Source organism: Macaca mulatta, chromosome 3, assembly GCF_049350105.2.
Source record: "Macaca mulatta isolate MMU2019108-1 chromosome 3, T2T-MMU8v2.0, whole genome shotgun sequence".
Lineage (NCBI taxonomy): Eukaryota > Metazoa > Chordata > Mammalia > Primates > Cercopithecidae > Macaca > Macaca mulatta.
This window is the reverse complement of record NC_133408.1, coordinates 137,499,416-137,508,543: the sequence shown is the minus strand read 5'-3', so window position 1 is coordinate 137,508,543 and position 9,128 is coordinate 137,499,416.

Genomic DNA, 9,128 nt, shown 5'->3' with positions numbered 1-9,128 from the left:
ACGATAGCACTTACTATATGCCAAGTATTATTTTAGCCCTTCTATGTTTTTTAACCACTTAATCAAAGCAACTCTGTAATGTTGAGTACTGTTATTATATGAGTACTATTATTCTTTCGGCTTCACGGAGGCTTGGAAAGAGTAAGTAAATTGCCCAGGATCACAGTTCTAATAATTGAGAGTAATATGGGAGGAGATGATGATCACACTATGGAAGTGTTAATGGCAATTTAGAAAACTAGACAGATATCCAATATAATTTAGAAGTACTTGACTCAAAATAGGATCTTGGTAAAAGAAAACAGTACAAAGTACAATAATTCCTATGCTTTTGGCTGGAAAATTCTGTGGATGTTGATGTCATTTACAAAGTTGGGGAATGGAGAAGGAACCCTGTTAATGGAAGGGAGAGAATGTGAAGTGGTGGAGGATACATTGCAATAAGAGTTATGTAGGGACACGTTAAATTAGGGGTCTTTTTTTCTAGGCTGCATTCTAGGTGGGACAAACTGAAATGGACACTTGCATATAGGTGGTTTATTGCAAAGAACCCTCAGAAACAATACCTGTGAAGGAAGTAAGCAGGATTGAAAAAGAAATTGGTGATGTACAGTTGAAACAGAGGTGTCAGTCAATCTCATGGGAAACTGGAGCTGGGATGGCCCTCCAGAAATGGGCTGAATTGAGACATGTTACCAAACCTGTCCTTCTATCCCTTTGCAGTGGGTATTACTTGGAGAAAAGCAGCTTCCTCCACCCCAAAGTAATTTCTGGGGAGAATCTTGGCTATGAGCCACAACTAGCCAACTCCCCTGGAAGATGGAACAATGGGTACCTCAGTTTTGAGGCACACTCAGATGGAGAAATCAAATTGGCCATCTACTATATCAACATGGATGTAAGAATCCAGACATAAGGGAAAAATCAAGGTGGGAGATATAAATTAGGGAACTCATAATAAGCATATTCCACTCATATAACATAATGCCAAGGGAATATGTATGGTGGGTTGAATTGTGTCCTCAAAAAAGAAATGTCCAAGTCCTAATCCCTGAAACCTGTGAATGTGACTTTATTTGGATAAAGGGACTTTTCAAATGTAATTAAGTTAAGGATCTAGAGATGAGATTAGCCTAGATTTAGGTTAGAACCTAAAAACCAATGATACATGCTCTTATAAAAGACACAGGAGGAAAAAACACAGACAAAGGGAAAAGGCGATATGAAGGCAGAGGCCAAAATTAGAATTAACTGCTACAAACTGAGCAATGGCTGGAGTAACAGAAACTGGAATAGACAAGAAAAAAAAAATCTCTCTTAGAGGCTCAGAGGGAGTGTGGTCCTGCTAACACCTTGATTTTGAATTTCTGACCTCCAAAATTGTGAGATAATATATTTCTGTCGTTTGCAAACTACCACTTGGTGGTAATTTATAGCAACGCTAGGCAACCATGATCATATGTAACAAACTCCCTATGCCTAAGGGATAAAATGATATTGAGAAGCTAATTCCCTATAAGGATAATAACAAAGATTTATATACTACTAAGGAAACCACTGGAAGAAATTATGTTGTTATTTGTGAGATACTTAAGTTAATCTCTGTAAAATTTTGTATTTTTCTTTAATTTGGAAAATAGGAAGTTCAAAGTATTAGTGAAGACTATTTACTATTTTATTTTTAGGTACATATTGATCCTACTAAACTTCCATAATGCATATTTAGGAATAGCCTGAAAGAGAAATACCAAAATAAATGACAACTTGAGTCACTGAGGACTTTGAAACCTTAGGAATAACCCTTGGCAGGTGAGAACAGAATAGGGTTCAGAGGGTTGATGGAATTTTCTCCAGGTACACCCTACTCCTCCTTTGCAATCAGTAACAATACAAGGAGAGATTAAGGAGGACTGTGCCCCTGAGTATTCACTTGTAAGCATAGCGGTATAAATACTTCAGTGTTACAAAACTGAGGCATCTACTATCTTATTATCAGCAAGACAATAGCATTGATCAACATGCTCCTGATTCATAATGAGTGATTCAGTGACTTCAAGCTCTCAGTATCCCAAGAGACAAATACAGAAGGATTTGAGATATGTTAGGATTACAGTCTTTCCTTTGGATTAGAGGGAGTGACTCAGACTGGCTCAAATCAGCAGCAATCTAGCTTATGAGGCCACCTCACACCCTAAATGGTATCTCTTGGGATGGAGTGGCCCTGCGACATCACTATTATATAGGGATTAATAAGACATGTACTTGGGTGTTCAGGAACACACACTATAGTTTGAAAGCACAATTTTAGGTTTTTTTGGATCAGCTTGAAGCTATGTTTTCAGGTTTAGCTTAACCATTCTCTTAGGTTTTTTATTCGTGAATTTCTTGATTCTCCATTTTTGTTTCACAGCATTTCTTACTTCTATTAATGAAACAGAATAATAGTGTATACAGAAATCTTTTACTGAATTATATAGTTAATAATAATTTAGGGCTACAGTTTAGGTCTTTTGGTATTATGGTATCTAATATGTAATTTATAATATAAATTGACTGAGATTGCTTTACAATTTTGTTCTTTTCTTCAATTTAATGCCATTTGGGTACAATCACTTTTCACCACAGAAAAAAAGGTTGAGGTATCAAAGCAGTAAAGGATTCAAGCTTTAAAGAAACATTTTCTACCATAATTTTGCCTAGTTACAGGCCATGTTGTATTAGTCACAGTTGCAATAGAAACAGCTGGACTTGAGACTTTTGCCCTGTCTGTATTGCTCATCCTAATGTTTTTAAAAATCGAAATGTGTTGTTCCTTTCCGCTTACTTTCCTCTCTTTAGTGGCTAAATTGACTTGCTTACCATCAGTTGTGAGCCACTTAATGTCTTTCTTGAGGCTCTGCTGACTCTAGAATTTAGGAAAATATAGGAAGTCCATCAGTAAACTTAACGGCCCAGTATTAAATCAAACTTTCTCTTGAATTCTGTTTTTGCATCCCAGTTTTATTTTTTAAATCATTATACTTGTCTTATTTAAAAATGATCCACATGATCTGCCATTTTTTCTAACTTTGTCCAGTCCTACTTTTACTAATTCCAGAATTCTGATTCAAAAAAACAATTTAGGGATAGATTCTTGAGTCATGGATGAGACAGTCTGAGATGCAGGTTGACATGTCTTACTAGGTTTTCCTAACCTGACATGGGGTTGTACTAAGTGGAGTGATGTTATATTAGAAGGAAAAGTAGATGCCCTCCAGAAGATGTCACAGCTTAACCATTATTTAAAATGAGATGGAAATTTAATTGAAAAATTAACCAAATGTTTGACTACTTGAAGCATTCTTCTTATTCTGGCAATACCAGAGATAGTATGGTTATTAGTAGATTAGGATCTTATTTTACTAGAAGTTGGTATTATTTATTAAGCTCCTATTTTGTGCCTGTCCTATATCATTAATAATTGTTCCCACCATATTGCAAAGAAAATGCTGCAACAATTTACAATTGCAGATTCTGATCCCCTAAGCTCACACTAGTAAAAATTAAAGCGACAGTTGAGACTAGGTTTTTTAAAATTCTAAAGTCCACACTTTTTTTTTAAGTATGCCACATTTTCATAGATTGTAACAGAGATATGTTCCAAATATCTCTCTCGGTCCAGAGCAGAGTGTCTAGTAAATACTTGGGTTTTCTTTATTTCCAAGCTCTTCCTCCTTGTTTCCTAAAAGGAAGTAATTTAATATAAATGTTATTTAAGATAATTCTGACAAACATTCAAACTCAAATCTATGTTGAAAAACAGAGGAGAAAATGGCCTAACCGCTCCAGAACACCAGAGAATGCTCTAGAAGAGTAGTAGTGTTTACAGTGGGTATTAAAATATAGGTAATCGTAAAGGGGAGGTTAGGAGAAGGCATTGTGGGAGTCGTGTTCAGCGCAGAAAAATGAATTAGTGCATTATATTTGAAAAACTTTAGGTAATTTGGTAAGGTTTAAGTTAAAAATTGCATTTTTTTTTTTTTTGGTATTAGGATAGGAATGAGGGGAATATGAAGTCATAAGTAGCGAGAGGCCTGCTTCTAATTGGTGTCATATGTCCTCCTAAGGCACTTATATTTTATTTTATAAGCAATGGGGAGTCACTGAATATTTTTTAAAGGGGGAAGATGTGATCAGAGGTAAATTTTAGAAAATAAGTACCATGGGGGTGGATTGAAGTGGAAAGAAACCCAAAGTAGGGAAACCAGTTGGGAATCATTTAAATGGTTTGGGCAGGAGTTGACAAAAGTCTGAAGAAAGAAAGTAGCAGTGGGTGTGGAAAGTAGTGGGAAATCAAAAGGTATTTAAGGTATAGGCTTGTCAGAATTTGGTCATTTAATGACACTAAAGCTCTAGCTTAGCTGCCTTTGCCTCTTTGACTTGGTCCTGAGATACAGAGGGCAAAAGGAGGAAGAGATATTGAGAAAGATGTTAGTTATTTTCTAGGTATGTTAGATTAGTCATATATTTAAGACTCCTAGGTATAAGAATCCAATGACGACTGGGAATTTGGATCAGAATGAAGATAGGAAACCATAACATTTAATAAAATCATATAGGTAAAGATTTTATAAACACCAATATTTAAGGGCCAGATGAGTTGGACTATCTTGAGAAGGGAGTGAGTGAGAAGACAGTAAAGCACTGGAACTCAGAGAAGTCTGAGTTTTCAGAGGGAAACTGACAGAATACATTGAGATTGGAATGAGCAATTAGGAAATCATCCAAAGCAGTTTTGGAGGAGAGGTTGAGATGAAATTTCAGGAGATTGAGAACTAATGAAAATGAGGACAAGTGGAAATTTAGCAGAGAAAATTAAAGGTTTTTGATGAAAGGAAATAAGAAAATGGATGAGGTAATGCATTTTTGTTGAGGGAAACTTAAGTATTGGCCCATAAGTGAGAAGAAGTTTCTTCCTTCATACCCTAAGCTGTTAGCTGAAGTCAAACATTCTCCCAGAGCTAACATTGCCATCTGCTTCTCCATTACTTAGTCTGTATCTACTGTGCTCCAGATGTCTAATTGTTGCTGAGATTTGGATGAAGACACCCAGGGCAGTGTGAATCTTCCATCTACCTTCTTCACAGCTCAGTCACTAAACACAGGTCAGTTCCCATCAGGTTCTTTCCTTCCATCTGCCATCAACTCCCTGTTACCAAGATCTTTTTATTACATAGCACTTTTTTTTAGAGTTAGTAATATATGCCTCTTCATGCAATTTTTGGACGAATACTCTCCTTGTGGTCTCCTGCAACTCGCGCTGTGTTTGTGTTTCTCATCATTATATTTCCAATGCCCAGCAGAGAGAAAATTTTGAGGTCTTGGTAATATTTGTTATACCTTAGAAATCTTTTTGATGTCGTGTTTCCCCAGGCATTCCTAAAATCATCAGCATCAGAATGATTAAGCTTCTGAGGTAAGAAACAGAGGCCTGAGTGACTATTAGGTAGTGACTATAATCATTGTTACTATACACATGTATTTATTGAGTGAATAAAATAAATCAGACAATGAACAGAAACTTAAGAAGTGTCATATGACATGCCCAAGTTGGGGAGCTGGGATGTGTCCCCAGGAAATCTGACTGTACAGCCAGGAACTTCTATCATGCACCAGTCTCTCTTGCCTCAGTCAGGTATCTTTGAGGGTCTCTAAATGAAGATGAGCAGGCAGCCTGCCATCAATCTGAAATAGTAATCTTTTAAGTGGGATTTTAAAAGTTTTGATGAGCTTTTCATTGTGTCAAGAAATAGCCATTTAATTGTGATATGTAAAAAAAAAAAAAAAAAAAAAAAAACATATTGTCAAGTCACAGAATTTTCTAATTTTATTCTGTTGTTTGGTATCATTTACCATAAGAAAGAACCTGATTGACAAAGTTCTTTTTGTTTGATATTTATAGAAATCTGTGGTGCAACTATATAAGACATTTGATATTATTAATGTGACTTAAATAGGAATAGAATGTCTATTAAAAAGAATTATCCCAATAGTGGTCCTAAATATCAGCCACAATCAACGAGAACTGTATTGATTATCAGGTATGTCCAACTATAGAATCCAGATCCAAAGAGAAAAATGAATAGAAAAGCCCTAAAAAATAATGCAATTAAAATGGGCTTGCAGAATGTGTTTTAAAATATGCTCATAAAATGTGTTCATTTAAAATTGAAACAAAAAATTGTATGTAGATACAGTTTTATAAAGTATAATTCAGAAACATCCTGCATCTGAGTCGTCACTCCTGTCACTTAACATCCCCCTCCCTGGCTGCAGGAAACACTCAAGATTCTGAATTAATTAGAGTGGCACTTAAGTATCAATATATAAAACAAAACAAACCAACAAAACTTTCAATAAGCATTTCTAACATGCAATCAGTGTTAAAAATCACACTGAGTGTATACATTCTTGGGCAGCAGCGACTCATCCAACTTTGCATCTTCTCGTCTTCATATCCTCAACACTGTACAAAGTCTCCTTCACAATATTTCTGAAGAGCAATTTTTAATTTTCTCATCTGGATTTGTCCCGTCTACCTCACCCCTGCCTTGGGCACCCTCCTTTGTCCCCCGCACTTTGGGGACTGCACTGCTAGTCAGGATGTTAAACTTCAGAACCCTGAGAGTAATTGTTTCTCCCCCAACTTTTTTTTTTTTTTTAATATAACCGGTGAATCATAAAATCTTCTCCTTTTTTTCTTCTAAATATTTCAAAGATCCGTTCACTTTTCTCTGTCTACCTTCCTACCAGTCAACAAAAGTTTCACACCTCGATGGTAGGCTCCTAAGTGGTCTCCTTATCTGTAGGTGTTCTTCTATCAATAACACATTTCACCCAGAGTGGTTGTCCGAAGATGTAAATATGATGATACTGTTCTCTGCGTAAAACTTTTCAGTGGCTTTCACTTACTTAAATACCCAATGTGATTCAGAGAGAGTTTCAGGCCCTGGTTCTTCATCTCTCCAGCGGCTTCTTCCACTTCATCTTCAGTCACCCACCCCTCCAGCCAGACTTAACTGTCACATTGAGCTACTTCCAGTTCCCTGGATGCATCTCTTTTCATACACTCTTCTCTATTTCTTACAGTATTGCGTCCTCCTTCCTTCAGCTTAAGATCATGGCAGCCTTCTCTGACCAGCCTAGTCTTGCTAGGTTACTTTTCTGTAAGCTCCTATAATATTTATTTCCTACAGAACAGCACTCATCTCACTATTGTAAATGTTTATTATTTACTCTCAGCCAGTAGTCCCTCAAGGAAAGGAATTATTTTTATCTTGTATAAAGGGTCCACATCTAACACTTCAGTGGAATAAAGAATAAATGCATGTTTCATGGAGTACACATGGATACAAAGAAGAGAATAACAGGCAGTGGGCTCTACTTGATGGTGGAGGGTAAGAGGAGGAAAAGGATTGAAAAACTATCAGGTACATGTTTGTTACCTGGGTAATGAAATAATCTGTAAAACAAACCCCTGTGACATGCAACTTACCTATACAACAAACCTGCGCATATACCCCTGAACCTAAAAGTTAAAAAATAAAAATTAAAAAAAAATTAAATTACACATTAATGGTTACAGTGATATAGTTTGAAGATTTGTCCCCTCCAAATGTCATGTTGATTTGTAGTCCCCAGTGTCCGAGATCACGTCTGCTGGGAGGTGTTTGAGTCATGGGGGCCGATCCTTCATGAATGGTTTGGTACCCTCCTCATGGTAATAAGCGAATTTTTGCTCTATTAGTTCATGCGAGAGCTGGTTGTTTAAAAGAGCCTAGCATCTCTCTTTCTTGCTTTCTCTTGCCATGTGACATGCCTGCTCACCCTCTGCCTTCTGCCATGATTGAGCAGATGCAGATGCTGGTGCTATGCTTATTGTATAGTATGCAGAACCATGAGCCAAAATAAACATCTTTTCTTTATAAAAGACCCAGACTCAGGTATTCCTTTATACAACACAAAAAGACTGATACATGTAGATAATTAGGATCTTTAGCGCTTCAGCCCAAAATGAAGATTGTACTAGGAAGATGACTGTCATGATGACAATTCATAATAATGTATGGCATTGATGAGTGATAACAGTGCTGGGCTCTATGCTAGGTTATTTACATTAATTTTATCACTTAATCATGGCAATCCTTCAATGTAGTTACTGTTATTTTTATTTCAGAGATGAGGAAACTGAAACTTTTAGATGTTATGTAACTTGTCCATGGTCCCATAGCTAGTAAGTGGTTAAGTCAGGTTTTAAATCGAAGCAAGGAATTCCAGTGACCACGTGGCTACACTGCCCTCACAATGTGGACTAGGGTAGTATTATAGTTCCTGGATTAAGAAATTTTACAGGTCATTATAATTATAAAATATAAAAGGGAGGGTAACAGAGGTAATGACAACTAACATGAGTTTGCTCTTTATTTTGCTGTTTACAATAGTTATAATCAATGATGCCATACTTTCACAAAACATCATTTTTCCTTAAACAATTAGGGGAAATAAGAATATCTGGAAAAGGGAATTCCTCCGAATACAGAAAATTGCCAACATTGCTTGCATTTTACTCCAACCTATACATACATTGTCCTTATATCAATATGTTGGATAGCTGGTGTCTGGAATCATTGTCTCTAGGGAAGTTACTAACAGCCAACTCGGGTTCCTAGTCCAGTTTTGACAAAAGGAGCTGGTGGCCTTGGACACGATTTAACTCATCTGGGCTGCTTCATGTGAAAAGAGAGCACTTAGAACTGCATAAGCTCTCTGTCTTAGAATCCATTAGCTATTTTTTTAAACCTTGAGCATTTTTTTTTTTCATGGAAACTTCATCCTACAGTATAAGAAATGTTTTAAATCATTCATCCTTACCATATAAAGTTCATGATGAACTTATTTTTTAGATTAAAAAAAAAGTTTCAAATGACCCAAAACTATTACATAATAAATCATTTGGGGGAAAATTCTACACATCTAAGAAAAGCCAAACTTTGACAAAATTTCATGAGTATACATTTTTAACATATTAATAACTAAAGTATACAGTCTGATATTCGGGTCCAGGTTTTTATTTTATGCAAAAACTTCCT